The sequence below is a fragment of the Dermacentor variabilis genome, chromosome 1 (assembly GCF_050947875.1).
Source record: "Dermacentor variabilis isolate Ectoservices chromosome 1, ASM5094787v1, whole genome shotgun sequence".
In the NCBI taxonomy this organism is placed as follows: domain Eukaryota; kingdom Metazoa; phylum Arthropoda; class Arachnida; order Ixodida; family Ixodidae; genus Dermacentor; species Dermacentor variabilis.
This window is the reverse complement of record NC_134568.1, coordinates 59,926,720-59,946,573: the sequence shown is the minus strand read 5'-3', so window position 1 is coordinate 59,946,573 and position 19,854 is coordinate 59,926,720.

Sequence of the window (19,854 nt, the reverse complement as noted above, 5' to 3'; positions counted from 1 at the left end):
GATGTCCGCTGCTATACAGTCCAACATTTTTTTGTTTTCCTCTTTAGCATTTGATCCTGTCCAAAGGTATACAAAGCCCAGAAGTGTTTTCGCCCCTGCTACTTTTCCTTCTAGCCATAAATGCTCCTTGCATTCCTGTTTGACCCTTTGCCAATTTGTATTTTTATGAATGAATGCTCCAATTCCCCCACCCTTTCTGCTACTCTGCACTCTGTTGCAGTATTCCCATGCATAATCAGGGTTACAGGGCGGTTGTTCCATGTCCCTAAGATGTGTCTCTACAAACCTATAAACCATTAAGTTCTCCTGCCTTAGTTGTTCTTCGATTTCCTCCCATTTTAGCCTATTTCTGCCACCTTGCATGTTAATGAACCCTATGTCTGACTTAATTTGGCTCTTGCGCTTATTCCTGTCACCTCTCCTACAGTACCGATGTTCGCGTGTTTGTGGCTCCTGCCTCGAATCGTCCACGCCTACACTGCTTCTTTCAGGGCTCTGGGTCCCCCTAAAAAAGCTGTTGCCTGGCGACTCATCCTGCCCCCTATCCTTTTGCCAGTGGCACCACTGTAGTGAATACCATCCTGCACAAAAGGTCGGAAGCCGGTTCCGTACACGTCCCTGTTGACCTCCATCACGCTGTACCCGAGTCGTCCGCTCAGACTCCTAATGACCCGATTGGCCTCAACCACCCTCCTTTCTACCTGGTAAGCCTGGCCCTGGACCTCTGGGATAGTGCATATGGTCACATGCACCCTCCCGGAGGCCTCTCTAAGCTTACTCAGCCCAGTCTCAATGTGCCTCTCAAGGTCCTGGCTTCTCCCCTTAAGCACGTCATTGAGCCCAGAATGCATAATGACCAAGCTGTCGCTCTCCGTGCTGACCCCAGTTACTTCCCGCGCCTTGGTCATTGCTTCCGCCATACCCTTGCCCGCTTGCACCTCCACCTGTACTCGCCCGTCCGCCTTCACTCTCGCCATCACGCCCTGTTCGGCCCTCCCCACATTGGAGTCCCCTATCACCAGGACCCTTCTACGTGCAAACCGTTCGACTGCAGCCTGTGCCTGCTGCCCCTCCCTTTGCGCCCGCTGGCGCCCCTGTGGCTGCAGCGTCGCCTCACTCGGGGCGCGTTGTGCAGCTTCACTATAACTACGCCGTTTCACCGGCGGCGAGCTGACGACGGCTTGCTTTGGCTCCCTGCCTCCCACTTCGCCTGTAGGGTCTACCCTACTTTCCGAGTTTTTGCCAACACTTTGTTATCCTGACCCGACCTTCTCCGCTGCCCGCGTCTCCAGCGCGTCGAGCCTCCTTTCCAGTTCGGCGCTCCTTTCTTTTTCTGCCTCAAGCTCGGCCACGGTCCTTACTAACTGCGCGGCCTGGGCCGCCTCCACCTTGACAAAATTGTCAACTTTCGCCTGCAGTGCTACCCGCTTCTCCTGTTCCTCCCTCAGTTCTGCCTTAAGCTCGTCGAACTTAGCCGCCCAGTTCCCTTCCAGTTTTTGGACGGCTTCCCTGACGCCCTCGCACGACCTGCACGTGAAGCTAGACCCCTCTGCGTCTGCTAAATTCTGGAACTTAGTTTCGTCGAGGAAGCACCATCGCAGGCACTCGTCGCACTGCACTTGCTCCCTGTCCCCCGCGGCCTTCGCGTTCTTCGATTTCCTCGCTAGGCCTACGTGCCGAGGCCCAACGAGGAACTTCGCCAAATCACTCAAGCAAAGCCGACCTCGACCGCTATCCCAAACTAAAATAAAGAATTGTCACTCCCTACCCCATGCAAGAATCTGAGGAGCTAGCTGAAATAATTAACGAAGCCTATCAATAGGTCCCTCCTACCAACTAGGCCTAACGGGGGAGCCGCCAGACCTAGACAAAGCCGGTGCGTTTGCTACTCTTACCAAGAATTCAAAATTTGCGCCCCTACTCCATGCAACAGAAAATACTTCAAAACACTAGCTAATAAAGATAAAAAGGTACTTAGCTACGAACGAAGTCGCTGAAGCCTCGACCACAGGAGCGTCCGTACCGCCGTCCGCACCGTCTCTCCGCACGAACGGGTTATAAAAGCGCCACCTACGGCCGTCGGTTGAACGAAAGTGAGCGCAAGCTGCTCCCATAGAAGCCGGATATCCATAGAGTTTCCTACAAAATTACTTTTGTAGGAAACTCTATGCGGATATCTGTGCAGGTCTGGAGTTCCAGTAGGTCGTGATTTGGGCTACTGAAAATCTGCGACTTGGCTTTGTTTGGGCTATGAGTGCCGCCCTAATCCACGCCCCAGAGGTGACTCTCATAAAGTAGAAACAAATCTCGAAGGCTATGTTTTAGCTGGCAGAACCGGCAGCGCATCTGTGCATGTGTGCGCGCAATTCCCCCCTCCCCTCCCCCTCAGTGCATCGTTCTCTGAGCCGATGATTCTATCCTTGACGCACTTAAATTTACACCGCGCTTCACCGTGCTAACATTTACGCCAGCAATGTCGTCTCATCTTCGTCCTACCCGACACCCAATCACCGGGCATCGGGATGAGCCTGGGAGTGGAGGGTGCTTCACAGTACACTGTACTAACATGGTTATGCCAGTTATGCTCAAAAACGGAGAGCAATAAGGTTGGGCGATCTGGCGCCGGCATGAAAGAAGGGAAGCACGGGTAGATTGCATGCTCCAGTGTGTCCATGGCGAAGGCGTGTCGTTGAAGTATCGCGCTGGGCACAACTTTCGACCTAGTCCGCGTTTCTCGCGGTAAGCTTTTTACTGCCATTTTGATTTGCGTGCGAATTGAACTTTAACGCGATAGCCTTAAGGGCCCCGTGTCGCAAAAAATCCGGCGTCGGCGCCGTTGTCGTGTGAGAAAAATGATCCCGAACCACGTAGGCCTTCGGCTGGCGCATATGCGTTACTGAAATAATTGATTTTATCAAAGTAAAACGCGTCAGCAAATTCGTAAAGTACAACCTACACTGAACCTACAGACATGGCAGCGTCGAATTGTAATTTGAATATACGAGACAACATATGTTTGTTACGCGGAACCTCGAACACAAACCCCTTTTCCAGCTGACGTCTTAGTAGGAGGGCGATGATTTGGGCTAGTTAGTTTTCCATGAGGATGTGTCGTGCAGCGCGAAGTGGGACAGGGGACACAGGAAAAAAACGAGGACAAGCGGTTACTGCCAAGTAGGAGCGGCGCGCCCCGCTCGGTTCCATGCAACACCATCCAGGTGGCACTCGCCTCCGTGGCAGCGGCAGCGCCTGCCTTAAGGGTGGAATTAAAAAAAAAAGAACCAGAAAGCTCGCCTTCGTGAATATTGTTCACCTCCAGCATACGCTGCAGTTGCCGGGAAGCGTGGGAAGCAGTCATAGATCTTTGAATGCTATCACGTTCCACTCTTAAATGTGATTATTAAAGAGCTGAGAACCAATTTTCATGGTACCTATTTTTAAATGCAATGGAAAGTTTACCGGTCAGAGTGTGTAATCAAGAAGTGGTTGACGCGGAAAACACCGTGGAACATTTTTATCAGATTTTTTTTTTATCTGCAGTGAGGATGTAGTCTTTCACTGTCAGCTTGCTGAAAGTGGTGATAGGTGAGCGCGATAGTGATTCCATATGGTGATTCTACGCTGGCATTAGTGGGAGGCAGACGACAAGTGCGGCCGTAATTGTGGCAAAGTATTTTGTCTAGCAATTCGATGTCCCTGCGATTGATTTTTTCCGAAGTGTTAAGCACTTCTGCGGTAATAGCTACGTGTTTTCATTGTTTCCTGTCCAACTGCTTTGGTATTTAAACAGTCAAAGCGAAACCAATCGGATTGAAAACTAAACGACTATTTTACACGTGATACGCAGTTCAGCGTGTTGCCGTAGGTTGCCGTGTTGCCGTAGTTGCCGTGTGCTTTTGATTTCCGAAGCATAGAATAAAGCGCAAGTGTCTAATATTATAGCAACTGCAATTTTAAATAATAATTATGTTGTACTTAATAACAGACGACTTACAGTAATCTCATAGACTACATACGAAGTACCAAGATTGCATTGCCAGGCCTCCCCACTTACTGGCCTTTGAGATTTTCTCTGCCAATTTAAAATTATAATCCCTACTTCAATCCCGAACAACGTGCCTGTTTCTATCACCATAAATCATGATCAGTTCATTTCCATCAACATCTCACAAACACTTTCTGGCCAGCTGTCCTCCAAGCGTCCTCCAAGTTTTTTGTTCGTGCTAACATTTTAGATTCATTTCGATAGGTTCTCCCTCAGCAGCGATTCGCTGGAACTTGAGTCTTCAGGGCCAACAAAAAAGTGTGCTGTGTGCGAGCATCATGTAGCTGTTGTAGATATCAAGGGTCGACCGTCGCGGCATCACGGACATTTTTTTTTTACGACAGGTTGTACAAAAAGAGATTACCGTGGTCGAATGTGAAAATGTAAATACAGATAAAACTGAAAATAACAATGGCTATATTTGGCTACAAATTTGTTTTGCTTTTTCTTGTGTTTGGCTACATTTTGGCTAGTTTCTCTCGTTTTGGGGTACGCCGCCTTCTATGGCAACACTGCTCTATGGGAGTATCCGCTCTTGTTAAACTTCTCTGTGGCACCGCCAGCACCGCTTTCCAACTGCGTGCCACGCTTCAGAACGTTTCAACGCGATAGCGTTAAGGAGCTCGTGTCGCAGAAAAGCCGGTGTCGTCGGCGTCCGCGGCGTTGGCCGTGAGCGATAAATCACGGCAGGCACTTCATAAATAAAAAGCAACTTCCAAGATGGGCTGGGTGGGAATCGAACCGGGGTCTCCGGAGAGTGAGACGGAGACGTTACCACTGAGCCACGAGTTCGATGCTTCAAAGCGGTACAAAAGCGCCTCTAGTGAACGCGGTGTTGCTCAGGCGTGCGTCGCTTGCTCAGGCGCACATTTCGTTGTCGCGCCGAACGCTGCGTTGCTCGACGCTCACCGCGTCCGATGCGGGGCGCGCAGTCGCTGCGCCGTAGCCCATTGTCTTACACCCCTTGGCGGGTCGACGGGAACGCTGTCGCGTTCCACTCTTGAAGGCGAAGGTTAAGCGTCCTCCAATTTTTATTACTTTTTGTGCAAAACTCATCATTTGACTTCCCTCAAGACTTCCAGTTAGCATAGAAGGAAAATATTTGATATGTTGACTGAGTTAGTATTACTTTTTGTGCAGAACTCATCATTTGACTGCCCTCAAGACTTCCAGTTGGCATAGAAGGAAAATATTTGATATGTTGACTGAGTTAGTCTTTTAAAACAACTCAGTTTCCTTCTCCGCAATGAGAGCGGTAAGAGATGGAATGAGGAAGGCATGCCAACGCCTGTTGCACATGTTCTTTACGAAACGTGGGACCGGCTGCATGCATATTTATGGTTTTATCAGTGCTATAGATCCTTTCCATCCACGCTTTGGCAGCAGTGCATTCATGACCGCAGAAAAACCGGTCATGCATTTTTGACAGTCAAATTAGTAAAGAAAAAGGAAGTATTTTGTCGCATACGATGTAGGCACATGTTCTTGGTGTGTTCAGATATAAAGAATGTGGGCCATGCGTCCAGCTCATGCATGGGCTTTTTTTTGCATTCAACAATAAAATTCACTTGTCGAACACTCCAACTCTACAGCAAAGCTGGTGCCAGCTGGAGGGTTCTATCTATTTATAGGCTATTAGTAACTTGTCCAAGAGGGCTTAACCGAAAGTCTTATGGAAAGTCTGTAAGGGTACTCCGTACATATTTTGCGCACAGCTCTTGATAATACAATTTGATGCGATCACCTGTGTTGGGAGTCGCTATGCAAAAAATTAATCTTCATGCACGATTTGCATATATTTCGTGCTCAAAGAGAAGGTCGCAGAGCCGCATAAGTTGTTTTTCTACTTGGCGCATAGGAATTGTTTTTTTCGTGACAAGGCAAAAACTCAGAAAATGTGCATATGCGGTATGTGCATATGCGGTTAATTCTCGCTGTTTTCTCTCTCTCTCTTTCTAACTTCCGTTATCGAAAGCTCTGCGTGAATACTGTCAACAGCAGCAGCATGTCAACATATGCAAGCAGCACAACCAAGCTCATCGTTGTGTGCTCGTTTCTTGGAAGTACTGCGCTGTAGCCTTCTACTTTAAAATATATTTGAATGAAACAACACTGTGCCGATGTCTAAACGTAAAAGGAGCACTCGATAGCAAATACACGAACGAACAGTAATGCGCGCTTTTTTTTTCTCGTGGATAGACAGAAAGCCTTGAAAACTGGCTTGTCAGATATGTTCCCTGTAAACAAAAATATGCATAGTTAATAAATTTCCAATGTTTCTTTTTTTTCTTTAAGGAATGTGTTGTGCAATTTCTACAATGGTATTTCACAGTGGAAATACGAAAAGAAAACAAATGTGCGGTAGAACAGTGTAATAAGCATGACATAAGTTTCAAGAATTTGGTAGTCCAGCAGTGATGGCAAGGAGTTGTTTTTCCCCTTATAATTTCGGCAAAATATCGCACAGTGCGATGGAGGCAAAATTCAAAAACGCCTGTGTCCCGTATTGGGGGCATGTTGAAGATCCCCTGGTGGTCATAATTAATCCGGAGTCCCCCACTACGGCGTGCCTCATAATGAAATTGTGGTTTTGGCACGTGAAACCCCAGCATTCAATTCAATACAATTAGTCAACTTTATGCACACCAAGTTTGTTAATGTGACCGTGCAGTGCTTTATGAACGTGTTAAACAAATTTACTGTTGTCATGAACATCTCTGGCAGATGCAGTAGGCTCCTGTTTATACGACTCCGGTTAATACAGTTTCTCGGTTGATTCGATACTGGCAGAAGCATACATTTTTCTATGGGCCCAAATTTTTGTTATTGCAATCCTGAAATCGGCCTCATTGCAAAGTTCGAACTTTGCTGGTCACCAGTTAGAATGTACTGTAATAGGCCCCTCAATCTGTCACAGCCACGCATGCGGCGTGCCAATGATGGCCCTAACTACAGCATGTGATCGTGGCGGCATGGGCAATGAATGAATGAATGTATGTGGTTTAGTGGCGCAAGGGCCAGATATGGCCAAAGAGCGCCAAGACAGTGTTAGTGATTTCGCGGTGGAATGATGAGTTCTGTGACGAAGATGTGACTTGGCTGTAAAGTGGCCTAAAAATAGTCGCTCTAAAGTGCGTAAAATCTATGTGCTATAAAATTATGGCGATGATTAATGACGAGTACTATGAACATTAAAATCCATCGTAGAAGGATGATGCAAAATATAAAATATATAAGATGGTAAAATTTCTTGGAGCACTGCTGCCTCGCCAGAGCCCTTGAACCACAAGGGCCTAGAGGCATGTGCTATTCAAAAATAATTATCATAGCGCCATCCTCTGAAGAGAGGAGACGCTACGAACATGTGGGGCTAAAAACATGAAACACAACATCTTTCAGATAACTTAGAACTGCGACGGTGTCAAATAGCGGTTCTGGGCCGAGTAACATTACTGGATGAAGGGGGATCTGCTGCTGGTATGCTATGGGAAAATGTTTCTTTCTTTCATATTCGGCTTCCCGACACTCCAGAAGGACGTGGAGGACGGTGAGCCTCTCCCCGCATCTACCGCAGGTTGGAGGATCATTTTCAGTGAGTAAATAGTTATGCGTGCCGAACGTGTGTCCTATTCTGAGACGACAGAATAGGACATCTGTTCGGCGCGATTTTGTAGTAGACGGCCAAAATCCTAACTGTGGTTTTATCACGTGGAGCTTATTATTTGTTTCCGCGTCCCATAGGCGTTGCCAGTGATTCCGTAGTTTCCTCCGCAAGAAGGGCTTCAGATCTGTGACATGAACTGCAGCGGTGGGATTAGCAGAATGCCATGCAACTGACGTGGCCATCTGGTCCGCCAGAACATTACCTTCGATGGCCCTATGTCCTGGCACCCAGCATATAATCACATGCTGGTTAGATATATATGCCTTACATAAGATGGAATAGAGTTCAATTATAACAGGATTTTTGTGCTTACAGAACGAGATCAAAGCCTTCACAACACTTAGGGAGTCCGTATAAATAACTGATCTTTCGAGTTTTGATTTCCTTATGTGCTTCACGGTCGATAATATTGCATAGGCTTCAGCCGAAAAGATACTAGTTTCCGGATGCAGTACGCCGGATTCCGAGAAGGACGGACCGACGGCTGCATAGGACACCCCGTCGTGCGACTTCGATGCGTCTGTGTAGAACTCCGTGCAGGAGTGTTTGTGCTGGAGTTCCCGGAAATGCATTTGGATTGCAATCTCTGGGGCGTTTTTTGTAACTTCCATGAAAGATGTATCGCATTGTATCAACTGCCACTCCCAAGGAGGTAGCAGCTTGGCTGGATGCATTAGGCGAAGTTCGAGAAGTGGAACATGCATTTCATGACTAAGCTCCCTCACACGCAGCGAGAAAGGCTGTCTTACGGAAGGACGATTACGAAACAGTGTAGCATATGTCATGTCGTTAATGGTGTTAAAACAGGGATGTTCAGGATTAGAGTGGACTTTCAAAAAATATGTTTGGCTGATGTATGTTCTCTGGATATGAAGTGACCACTCATTCGATTCTGCATATAAGCTTTGTACGGGACTCGTTCTGAAAGCTCCTGTGGCTAAACGGATACCCAGATGGTGAACAGGGTCTAGCATCTTTAGCGCGCTCGGGGCGGCAGAGTGATAAATCACGGCACCATAGTCTAGGCGTGAACGAATGAGGCTTTTATAGAGTTTCAATAAAGACATCCTGTCACTACCCCATGTACTCTGGGATAGGAGTTTCATTATGTTCATCGTTTTTAGACATTTTTCTTTAAGATGTTTAATGTGGGGGACGAAAGTGAGTCTGTAGTCAAGTATGACACCTAGAAATTTGTGTTCTTTGTTTACAGGTATTTGTTGTCCACCCAGTTCTAAGCAAGGGTCTGGGATCATTCCTCTCTTTCTTGTAAAAAGAACGCAGGTGCTTTTGTTAGGATTGATCTTAAAGCCATTCCTGTCTGCCCACATTGAGACTTTGTTCAGGCCATGCTGTACCTGTCTCTCGCACACTGCGAGGTTACAGGATTTGAAAGCTATCTGAATGTCGTCCACGTAGACAGAGTAAAAGATGGCCTGAGGTAATGAAGCGCGAAGCGTGTTCATCTTCACGATGAAGAGCGTGCAGCTGAGCACGCCTCCTTGGGGTACACCCGTTTCTTGCGTAAAAGGACGTGAGAGTGCATTGCCTACTTTTACCCGGAACGTACGATTTGACAGATAGCTTTCCATTATGTTAAGCATATTACCGTGGATGCCCATTTCTGACAGGTCTCTTAAGATTCCGTAACGCCACGTTGTGTCATAGGCCTTTTCCATATCGAGAAATATCGATAGGAAGAACTGTTTATGTATGAATGCCTCCCGAATATTTGCTTCAACACGTACGAGATGATCGGTTGTGGACCGCCCTTCTCGAAAGCCGCATTGATAAGGATCAAGCATTTTGCTCATTTCAAGGAAATGGATCAGTCGCCGATTAATCATTTTTTCAAATACCTTACAAAGGCAACTTGTGAGGGCTATCGGGCGGTAACTTGCCACTGAGGAAGGATCTTTACCTTGTTTCAAAACAGGGACCACAATTGCTTCCTTCCATGCGGTTGGAAGGTACCCTGCATCCCAGATGGTGTTGAAAAGTGTGAGTAGTGTAACTTGCGTGTCATCGTGTAAGTTTTTGAGCATTTCATACATGATTCTGTCAGATCCGGGCGCAGAGCTCTTGCATGAGCTCAAGGCAGCTTTCAACTCAGCAATACTGAATGGGCAGTTGTAGGATTCACTCTGTGGACATTTTCTTTTGAGTGACTTACATTCTTCTATTTGCTTATATTTCAGGAAGGATTTCGAATAATGTTTTGAACTTGACACACTCTCAAAGTGCTCCCCAAGTGAGTCTGCCTGATGTTGCAGCGTATCACCCTGTGTGTTTACCAGAGGGAGTGAATATGTTTGTCTCCCTCTAATTCTATTTACGCGGTTCCAGACTTTCGCCTCATCTGTAAACGAGTTGATGTTCGATAAAAACTTTTGCCAGCTCTCTCTTCTGGCCTGTCGGCGGGTTCTCCTGCCTTGAGACTTAACTTTCTTAAAGTTAACGAGATTCTCTGCAGTGGGCGAAGCGCGTAGCAACCCCCACGCTTTGTTTTGATTCCTACGTGCGACTCTACATTCATCGTTCCACCACGGGACATGCCGTTTGCATGCCGAGCCACTTACTTCACGTATGCATTTAGATGCGGCATCTATAATAAAAGCTGTAAGGTAATCCACAGCAGCATCAATTTGTAACGAGGACATGTCATCCCATGATATGCTAGTTATGGTTCGGAATTTCTCCCAGTCGGCTGTGTCGACCTGCCACCTAGGAGCCTGTGGTAGATATTCGTTTTCTTTAAGTGTTCTTAATAGTATGGGGAAGTGGTCGCTTCCGTAAGGATTGTTCGCAACTTCCCACTCCAGTTCAGGCAGTATAGACGGGGAAACTATGCTGAGATCAATTGAAGAAAAGGTATTATTTGCAAGACAGTAATAAGTGGGTTTCTTCTTATTCAAAAGGCACGCACCAGAAGAAAAAAGGAACTGTTCAACAAGACGACCTCGCGCATCTATACGACAGTCACCCCACAGGGAGCTGTGCGCATTGAGATCGCCAAGAACAACATAAGGTTCTGGCAATTCGTCTATAAATGACTGGAATTCATGTTTGTTTAATTTGTAGTGTGGGGGTACGTAAAGCGAGCTAATGGTGGTGAGTTTGTTTAGGAGGACAGCTCGAACTGCCACTGCTTCAAGAGGCGTTTGGAGCTGTAAATGTTGACACGCAATGCTTTTGTGGATAACTATAGCTACACCTCCCGATGATGCGATAGCATCATCGCGATCTTTGCGATAAGTTATATACTGTCGGAGAAAGTTTGTGTGTTTTGATTTTAGGTGTGTTTCCTGTAAACACAGCACTTTTGGGTTGTGTTTGTGTATGAGTTCTTGTACGTCATCCAGGTTTCTAAGAAGACCTCTGACGTTCCATTGGATAATTTGTGTATTCATATTTATTTTAAATAAGTACTGTGTCTACGGAAAGGGAGGTGATGCCTTAGGTTACAGAGCTCTTTCGAGGCCCTGTAACCGGGGTTTTGTTTTTTCTGGAGCGCTCGAGGGAACCTCGCCGCTCCTTAGGCGCTTGCTGCGCCGTAGGTATAGGTGTTGTGTCCATTGCCTCTTGTGAGGCGCCGGACACGCGCTCTTGCGAGCGAGAAGTTTTTCGTGAGAGTCTCACCTCGGAAGGCAAGACCCCTGCGCCCACCAGCCCTGAGGTCGATGGGGCTCCCTGTGGGATTTGGCTGCGCCGGCTGTTGCCAGCGCTGGGAGGGGCCGGGGAGGTCGAGGCAGCCTCAGCTGCGCCTACCTTCGTGGCCGCTATCCGCCCTGCAGGATCGCTGCGTGCAGCGCAGGTTTCCGCAGATAACTCTTGTGGGACCGGCAACCCAAGGGTAGCCGGGCCTGGTTGCTGGTTGGATGGAGTAGGCTTACCTACTTCCACCCTGGGGGCAGGAGCCAAGGGTGCCTGCTCGCTGCACGCGGGCAGGGCACTCGGCGATTGCCGCCGCGACGCTGCCCCCCGACGCGCCGCATCAGCATAAGGTGTGCTGTGGAAAGGTGAGCACCGTTTACGGGCTTCCTTAAACGAAATATTTTCTTTGACTTTAAGGGTGATTATATCTTTTTCTTTCTTCCAGTTCGGACAGGAGCGTGAGTAAGCTGGATGGTCGCCACTGCAGTTCACACAGTAAGGTGTGCCACTGCAGTTCTCGGAGGGGTGGCCCTGCACTCCACACTTTGCACAAGTTGTCTGACCACGGCAGCTCTGCGAGCCATGGCCGAACCTCTGACATTTGAAACACCTTCTAGGGTTGGGGATATACGGTCGAACGTTTAATCTGATGTATCCTGTTTCAATCGTTTCTGGCAGTACGCTGGATGCAAATGTTAGGATAAGATGCTTTGTGGGGATTTCCTTATTGTCCCGTCTAATTATAATACGCTTTACATCGGTCACATTTTGATCTTTCCATCCTTCCAGCAGTTCAGCTTCTGTCAAATCCTGAAGGTCTCCCTCTGAGACGACTCCGCGTGAGCTGTTCATTGATCGGTGTGGCGTAACAGAAACTGGAATGTTGCCAAAGGTCACCAGTCTGTCTAGCTTTTCATATTGATTTTTCTGTGGGATCTCAAGAAGAAGATCTCCACTTGCCATTTTCGTCACCTTGTAACCTGACCCTAAGGCTTCGGTCAAAGATTTTGAAACTGTGAATGGTGAAATGAGTCTGGCCTGTTTTGCAGCATTCTCACTATGTACAACATGGTATTTCGGGTAGTTCTCTTTAGTGCGGGTCAAACATGTGCTGAATTCTTCGGTGCGTCCCCTCTTCTGAGGGTGACGATCAAGTAGGCGGGGAAAAGCGGGCGTTCCCATGGTATTTTGGTTTGTGTTCGGCAGCAATGGCGGCCACCCACCACGGAGCCCAACATGGGGACGCTGCAGGCCTTAACGCGTAAGGCTGCAGGCGCCAGCCGTACATTGCTACTATAACCCAATATATTATACCCAAGGGAGGGCAGATACACAAGGTTAACCCTTGCCGCCGCGGAGAAAGGAAGTAATAAGAAGTGAAGAGAAGACAGGAAAGATGTAAAAGTGGGAGAGAAAGTCGAAGATTGGAGAGGAGGACAGGAAGAGGCGACTACCGATTTCCCCCGGGTGGGTCAGTCCGGGGGTGCCGTCTATGTGAAGCCGAGGCCGAAGAGGTGTGTTGCCTCCGCCGGGGGGCCTTAAAGGTCCAGACACCCAGCATCGGCTCAACCTCCAGGATCCCCTTTTCCCCAGACACGGCTAAGCCGCGCACGGCTACACGCGGGAGGGTCCAATCCTCGTGTGCTCGGGTCCAAGCATGGGCAAAAGTGAATGCATAGAATACAAGTTACCTCCCACCGAAAACTCCAATTTGCAACCTACCTTTGACAGATTTTTAAGCAAGAACAGCTGCTCACAATGAATGATTACCATATTTACCCGATTCTAATGTGCACCTTTCTTTCCGAGTGGTCCATAAACCCTGCACATATGCAAAACTGAACATTATCACCATTGTCACCACAAAATGACAGAATATAATACTTATCTTTTCTTTACATAAGATGGTGATGTAATGCCAATGACGACATGCCGCTTTCAAACTTTTTCTGCAATCAAAGGCTTAAGAAGAATAAGTTTTTTTATATGCTAAGGTAGGGGCAACAGAGTAGCATCACATTTTCTGCGCTGCAAGATGTGCACACATTGCAGGATCAATTAATGAAATGGTTAGTCAAACCTAGAGCGTATTGGAATGTACAGTCAAAGCATAGGCCACCATACTGTTCGTGATATTTGCGAACAGCATGGTGGCTGTTGTGAAGTTGTTCATGAATTGCGGAATATCAAAAATGGTAGGCTGCACAGAGGAAAACGTGTTGTATCTGATATACCACGACGGACATTAAGCGTTTTAAAGTTCAATTCTGTGAAGGTAAACCTCACAGGTTTCATCTTATTTGTGACTGCCAGAATCAGAGGCGTGCTACAAATTTTTTTTATGAAATCCGGTACGTGTTACATTTGGGTGCACACTCTTTTGTACTATGAACCTGTAAAGACTGTTAGCACAGTTCATTCGGGGGCGCATCAGAATCTGGCAAATTCTGCCAAATAAAACAGTGGTGTGTTTGGATCAATTTAGTCGGCCAGATAATTCAATTATCTTGTTGGTCACATCAAAATAGACATTAACGGAACTGTAACTGTATTAACGGAGTAACTGTATTATTCCTGCAGCTTGGAGCCCACTATTTTGTTAAAAATGTTGCCTGCACTCTTAATTTACACATTTAGCACCACATGCCACTTTTTTTTCTTCCTTTCTTAAGAAAGAGTAAACATGCATACTTGGAAGATTAATTTAAACGTCACAATTAAGCAGTATACCTCCAACAAAATAGTGTAAAGCTGCTAGTGTAAAGAGTCAGCAGTGACATATATAGTCATTAACATGAAATTTGTTATTTATTTTTCTTTGACAAGAGTGCCTATGCAACATCAAAACTTGTAAGTGGACAAAGCATTACAAGATTGAGCTACCAGCATTGTTCTTGCCACTCAAAGGTCTGTTTAATTCGCCTGCACCGCCTGAAACAGGTCACAAGGTGTTGCACACTGCCATTCATTTCAGCGACCCAGCAATGGTGCCCTCCGAGCCATACCGCTTGTTTCAAAAAGTGCAGGACTAGTTCACTATTATCTGCACCATCCCTGCTGACAGTATCAACTTTGTGTAGGCATAAAACATCAAACGGGTGTAAGCACTGCTGAAACCCTGCTTATGCGCATCTGCTGTGTCTATGCAACGCGGGGTGTGTTTGTACCTCAGAAGCTGACCGTACCTGCAATTCGGGAACTCTTAGCGGACAACGCACTTTAGGCAGACAAAACATAATATCTGCCCCACGTCTGCACTTCGACATTCGTTTCAAATGTCGCATTGTGCCCGCACCACTGAAGTTCAGCTGCACAATTTCTAAACTTCTTGTGCCCCGCTGTGAACCGGTTCACAGTTGAACAGAAAAATCAAACGGACTTCATAACCTCATATCTCTGGTGACCTCATATTCTATAAATAGTAGTATGTATACAGACAAGCTATAAACTCTCTATTGCCCCTCGCAGGATAAGGATCTCATGGGCACCCTGAAGTGGCAGCAAAAGCAATTTCATCACTGATGGACCAGTAGCGTTGTGTGGTGACGAAAACCATGCAGTACTACTGCACTGATACAATTATATGGCTTCCAAGACAGGCGGCATGACCCTCACACAATCTGGAGGACATGCCACTACAAAAGTTCAGGACAATGATTGGTGGAGCATGGTGGGCATTGTTCAGCATGAGTGTGATGCACATCATTGACTGTAGTATACGTAGGAACAATGAAAAGGAAAGAAAGACCATGAGGGCATGACAGTGACTGCATTTGATTGTCCCTGTTTACAAAAGATGCATTCAATAAAGTTTTATTGAAGATTCACAAGAAGATGCCCTATAATATATCAGACACATTACACAACTTTCATGAAAGGCATTGCATGTAAAACTCGTATAAATAGTGCTTTTATTGTGGGCATTATATGGTGAACTTGCAATGGGGTACGTAGCTTCCTTCTGACATAATAAACGTTTTTGAAGATTTGATGAAGTTGTTCTGTTCAAAAATAAGGTAGAACAGTCTACATTGGAAAAAGAAAAGCATGTGATGAGTCAACAGCTGTATACGTCTCTTTGAGATATATAGAAGCAATTTCACTATAGCACTCCAACCACACGAGCAAATTTGTTAGTATTTATACAGGGGCATTTCTGGACTATAGGCGAAACTGGCAGCCATCTAGGGGCAGCACTTCTGGAAGGGCACAGCATACTTCGTTGCCCCTCATCCTGCTTCACCAGTGGACCACGGACAACGTTAGATGCAAACTGGGTTCAATTTTGCATTTTTATTCACTCCTTTTCTATGGCTGATTGTTCACAGAATAGTAAACTGTTACTTGAAAACCTGTGTGCTAACATTTTCCATTACAATTACTGATGCCTCACAAAGTCATGTTTCAGTTTTTCAACATGATATGTCTAAATTTAATTGGTGCCAGAGTGGAGAGGGACACAATACTTCGAATTTGCCTGGGGCAGAAAAGTATCTTGAAACACGTCTTACATCTCAACACCACAATGGTGTAAATAAACGTTTGCCACGTGTCAAACCACCGCACCTCCTATCCAGACGATGACGCAGCGTGGACAACGATGGTTGAAGGGCACTCATTCCACCATTACCTGGAAACCTGAACAAAAGATGAACAGGAAGGGGGACAACAGCAAAGAACTGAGAGGTGCAGTTAATTAAACATTTGTCATGTGTCAAACCACCGCACCTCCTATCCAGACGACGATGCAGCGTAGACACTGATGGTTGAATAAGGGTGCTGCTCACCCCACCATTACTTGGAAACCTGAGTAAAGGATGAAAGGGAGGGAACCTCGACAACGAATTGATAGGTGCAGTTAATTAGACGAGTCAAATCACCACCCATCCCTTGGCAGTTATCCAGCTGTCAAGACAGCGTGTAAACCGGCTGTTGCAGGGTTCCATGAAAGGTTCTCAGCGCACGCCTTTCACCTGGCAGCCTGAGCGAAGAAGAAAGGGGGGGCGATGCTGAATGAACTAGGTGTCGCCGTTTGATTTCTTTCCACAGATCCCAAACCAGTTTCTTCAGAGACGGAGTTACTGCGGGTTATTGCGAGCATGGGCGTGGTATTGCAATGGTGTCAACGATGGTGATTTGCTGCTGGACAGTCTTCAGATTCCCTAGTCAAGATGACGCTATTAAGAGAGACTTTTTGAGAGTGAGGACAGAGGGTCCTGTTGAAAATTTGGACGTTTAACTTGCTCCTGCATGGAGTGGGCTTCCATACTGGAGCCGTGTAACTAAGCTAAATAAACCCTGTTTTCTTTATTTTCTGCAACTTGACAGTATAGTCGATGGGCTTGGTGGATTCCATGCCATGAAAGCCACCCTATAGCCACAACACACTGTTGTATAGCATATAGCCATGTCAATATGTTGATTCTAAGTCCTAGCTATGCTCTCGAGAATAGCCATTAAATATTTGTGGTCACAGCTGTGTTGCACGTCATAAGGCAATCACTAATTATAACTCTAGTTGTTCAGTTTACACAGCCTTAGTTTTGGTTGTATTTATAGGTAATGATTGCCATGCTCTTCAGCACATCCAGTACATGATTTGAATGATGAACTAGCTTCTTAACGTCGGTAGAAGTGAAAAACAAGGTGGTGTCATCTGAATAATTGGCAAATTGTTTAGTGTTGTCAATGTTAACCAAGCTGTTAAACATTGAAGACCAAGGGACTTGGGATGCTTCACTGTGGAACTGCAGTTTTAATAGCTTTTAGGCTGAAGATATGGCCACGTATAGTAACTGCTTGTTGGTGGAATCCCAGATGTAGTTACAGCCAAGAATTGAGCCCTAAGGCCACCAATTTCAAGCTTTTTAGTAGGGCTTCATTACCGACGCAGTTGAATGCTTTAGAAAAATCCACAAGGACACCAAGCATTAATTACTAACTTAATTGTGTTCAAATACCCGTCAAATGTGTTCTTTTTGCTTCAGGAATGCAGGCTGTCTGAAGGAATAATTCTGTCTAAAGTGAAGAGCACATTAATGCGATGTTTTTTTGTTAAAGAAATAAAATCTTTTTATTATTTTTTTTAACTTGAAAAAAGTGGAGGTTTGTTGGAGAAGTTGTTATGAATTGGCTGTCTAAAATCATGCAAACTTTTCATATCTCTATACATTTTCAAAAAAGGCCATGCTCAAAAGAACGATTGTAGATATGCTCATTGAAAGGACGAACAATATCTGAAACTTACCTGACAGACAGATCTCTATGTAACCAGCATCATAATATTTGCTGCTTCACAGTTGCCACGTGTATGATTTTCAGAAAATGAACACACTCAAACGAGTGCACGCAGATGCACTTGAGGATGGCACAAGCAATACCTGAAACCACCGTACTTGACAGGCTGGATCTGTGCATAACCTGCATCACAACATTTGTTGCTTCCCAAGAACCAAAACACGGTGTAAATTTTATCCCTATTTGTCAGCTTCAAAAAAAAGCATTTTCAAGATGTATCAGCTTGATATATTGTAAGCTGTGGCAGTTATAACTGCATGTTATCAGAAGACATATATGATGTATATTAATGAGTTGGCTAAGAAAGTTCTGGGAAATTGTTTCCTTAAACTGGGGACACCACTAAGCCTTCACCATACAAGGTCACATCCTGTTCATTAAATAATTGTGAAGCTAATTTCTTTTGGGTTGGACAAAATATCCAAGGCACACTAATACTCAATTTAAATTTTGGATGTACTATGTTTACCACTTAATATGCATAACTAATGCACCATTCCGCAGAGGTCCGAAGCTCCAATTTGTTAACAAAATGTGGAAAAATAGTGTTTTCACAGAAGTGTTTTCACTCTCCTCTGCTGCAAAATAAAAAGGATATAGTTCTCTGGGATTTGTGGAATATTACCAGCGTTATGTACCCAACTTTTCTTAGATTGTGAGGCCAATGACAGACATGCCCTAAATGTGAGGGTCAGAATAGGTACACTCAATTAAGTGAATGAAAATACATTTTATGACTTCCGAGGTATACTGATCTCATGACTGCTATGTTGAACGCTAGATTATTCTAGAGAATTTATCATACGATGACACTAGTAATAACACTAGTAATAGACACTAGTAATAGAGGGAAGGGAGTCATATAGAGTCTGCTAGAAGATGACAGGGAGGAACACCCCACCCTTTATGCTCGTCGAAAGTTGTCCTTGAGAGAAGAAACCTACAGTGCCTCAGAAAAGATTGAAACAGATAATTTTATACTGATGTAGTTTTGACAGATGTCTTGAAAGAATGGATGCTTTTGATGGAGTTGCATTCACCAAGAACTCCATTTCTCTATCAATTAATTAAGTACAAGAAAGGTAAGATATCAATGAAATGTCTCAGCTGGTGTTTGCCGTTTTGTGGGAGGTTTGAGGGTTTCTCAAACGATTCCTGCCCCAGCATTTATGTACTGCGAGTCACTTCATTCACGACCATCGAAAAGGGTGTACTAGCCATTCGAGTAGCATATGTTGCTGGGCCAGTTGGTTTGAGTCTAGGGGGTACATATATTAGAGTGAAGTGGAAGACTTAGTAGGAGGGAGCAGGAACAGAGCGAGCGCCGTGTTCTACTCCCTCCTACTAAGTATTTGTATCTACATCAAGCTAATATGTATTCCCCAGCCATTTGAGATCTGCCTGTTCCTGGAGAAGCTGTTCAGAGTGTGCCAAAGGCAGTAGACCAGCTGTGAGCATGCTGTGTGTCCACAACGAACGAGTGACAGTTGCTGGCATCATGGTGTGACACAGGTCATATGCGTGTCAAAAGTGATGCGACTTGAGCTGCTCAGCCCATGCCTTATATAATTCCTAGGCCAGGACAATGCTTCAAAGAAAGTGTCCCCAGCGAGTCAAAATGCAGCTGGTCTCGTTTGGTTGTTCTGCTGTGGGCACCTAGCACCACTATACTATATGGTGCACAGAAACACGGGGTGCAGCCAAAGTCATCTTTTCTTGTACCGCAGAACCTGGCACCCACATTGAAAAAGGGTACTGCAAGTCACCATCTGTTTTGTTCTATCGTGCAAGTCGACCTAATTAAAGGTTTGGGAAAGGTGCAGCGTGCCATGTACAGGCCTGTATAGCCTTCCTTTTGCCCAGCTACTCCTCACAAGGGCAGAGTCGGCCTGCACCAAAAATTTTTCACTGACTGTAGACAGACCAGCAGAATTCCATGACTTTGGGGTCTAGGGGCAAAACCCATCTAAAGGAGTAGAACAAGCCATCATGTGACTTAATTCTTTCCACTTACTTTTCTAACTGGAATTTTCTTGTACCTTACATAGCTTTTTGTTTTCTGTCTTTACCCTGCCATAACATTAGGCAACCATTTAGTTTACCAGATTAATGTGTCCCTTCAGCTTCTTGTGTTGCTTCAACATGAAGGAGTGTGTACCTTTGGAGACCAACCTGGCAGCGGAACATTGATGTG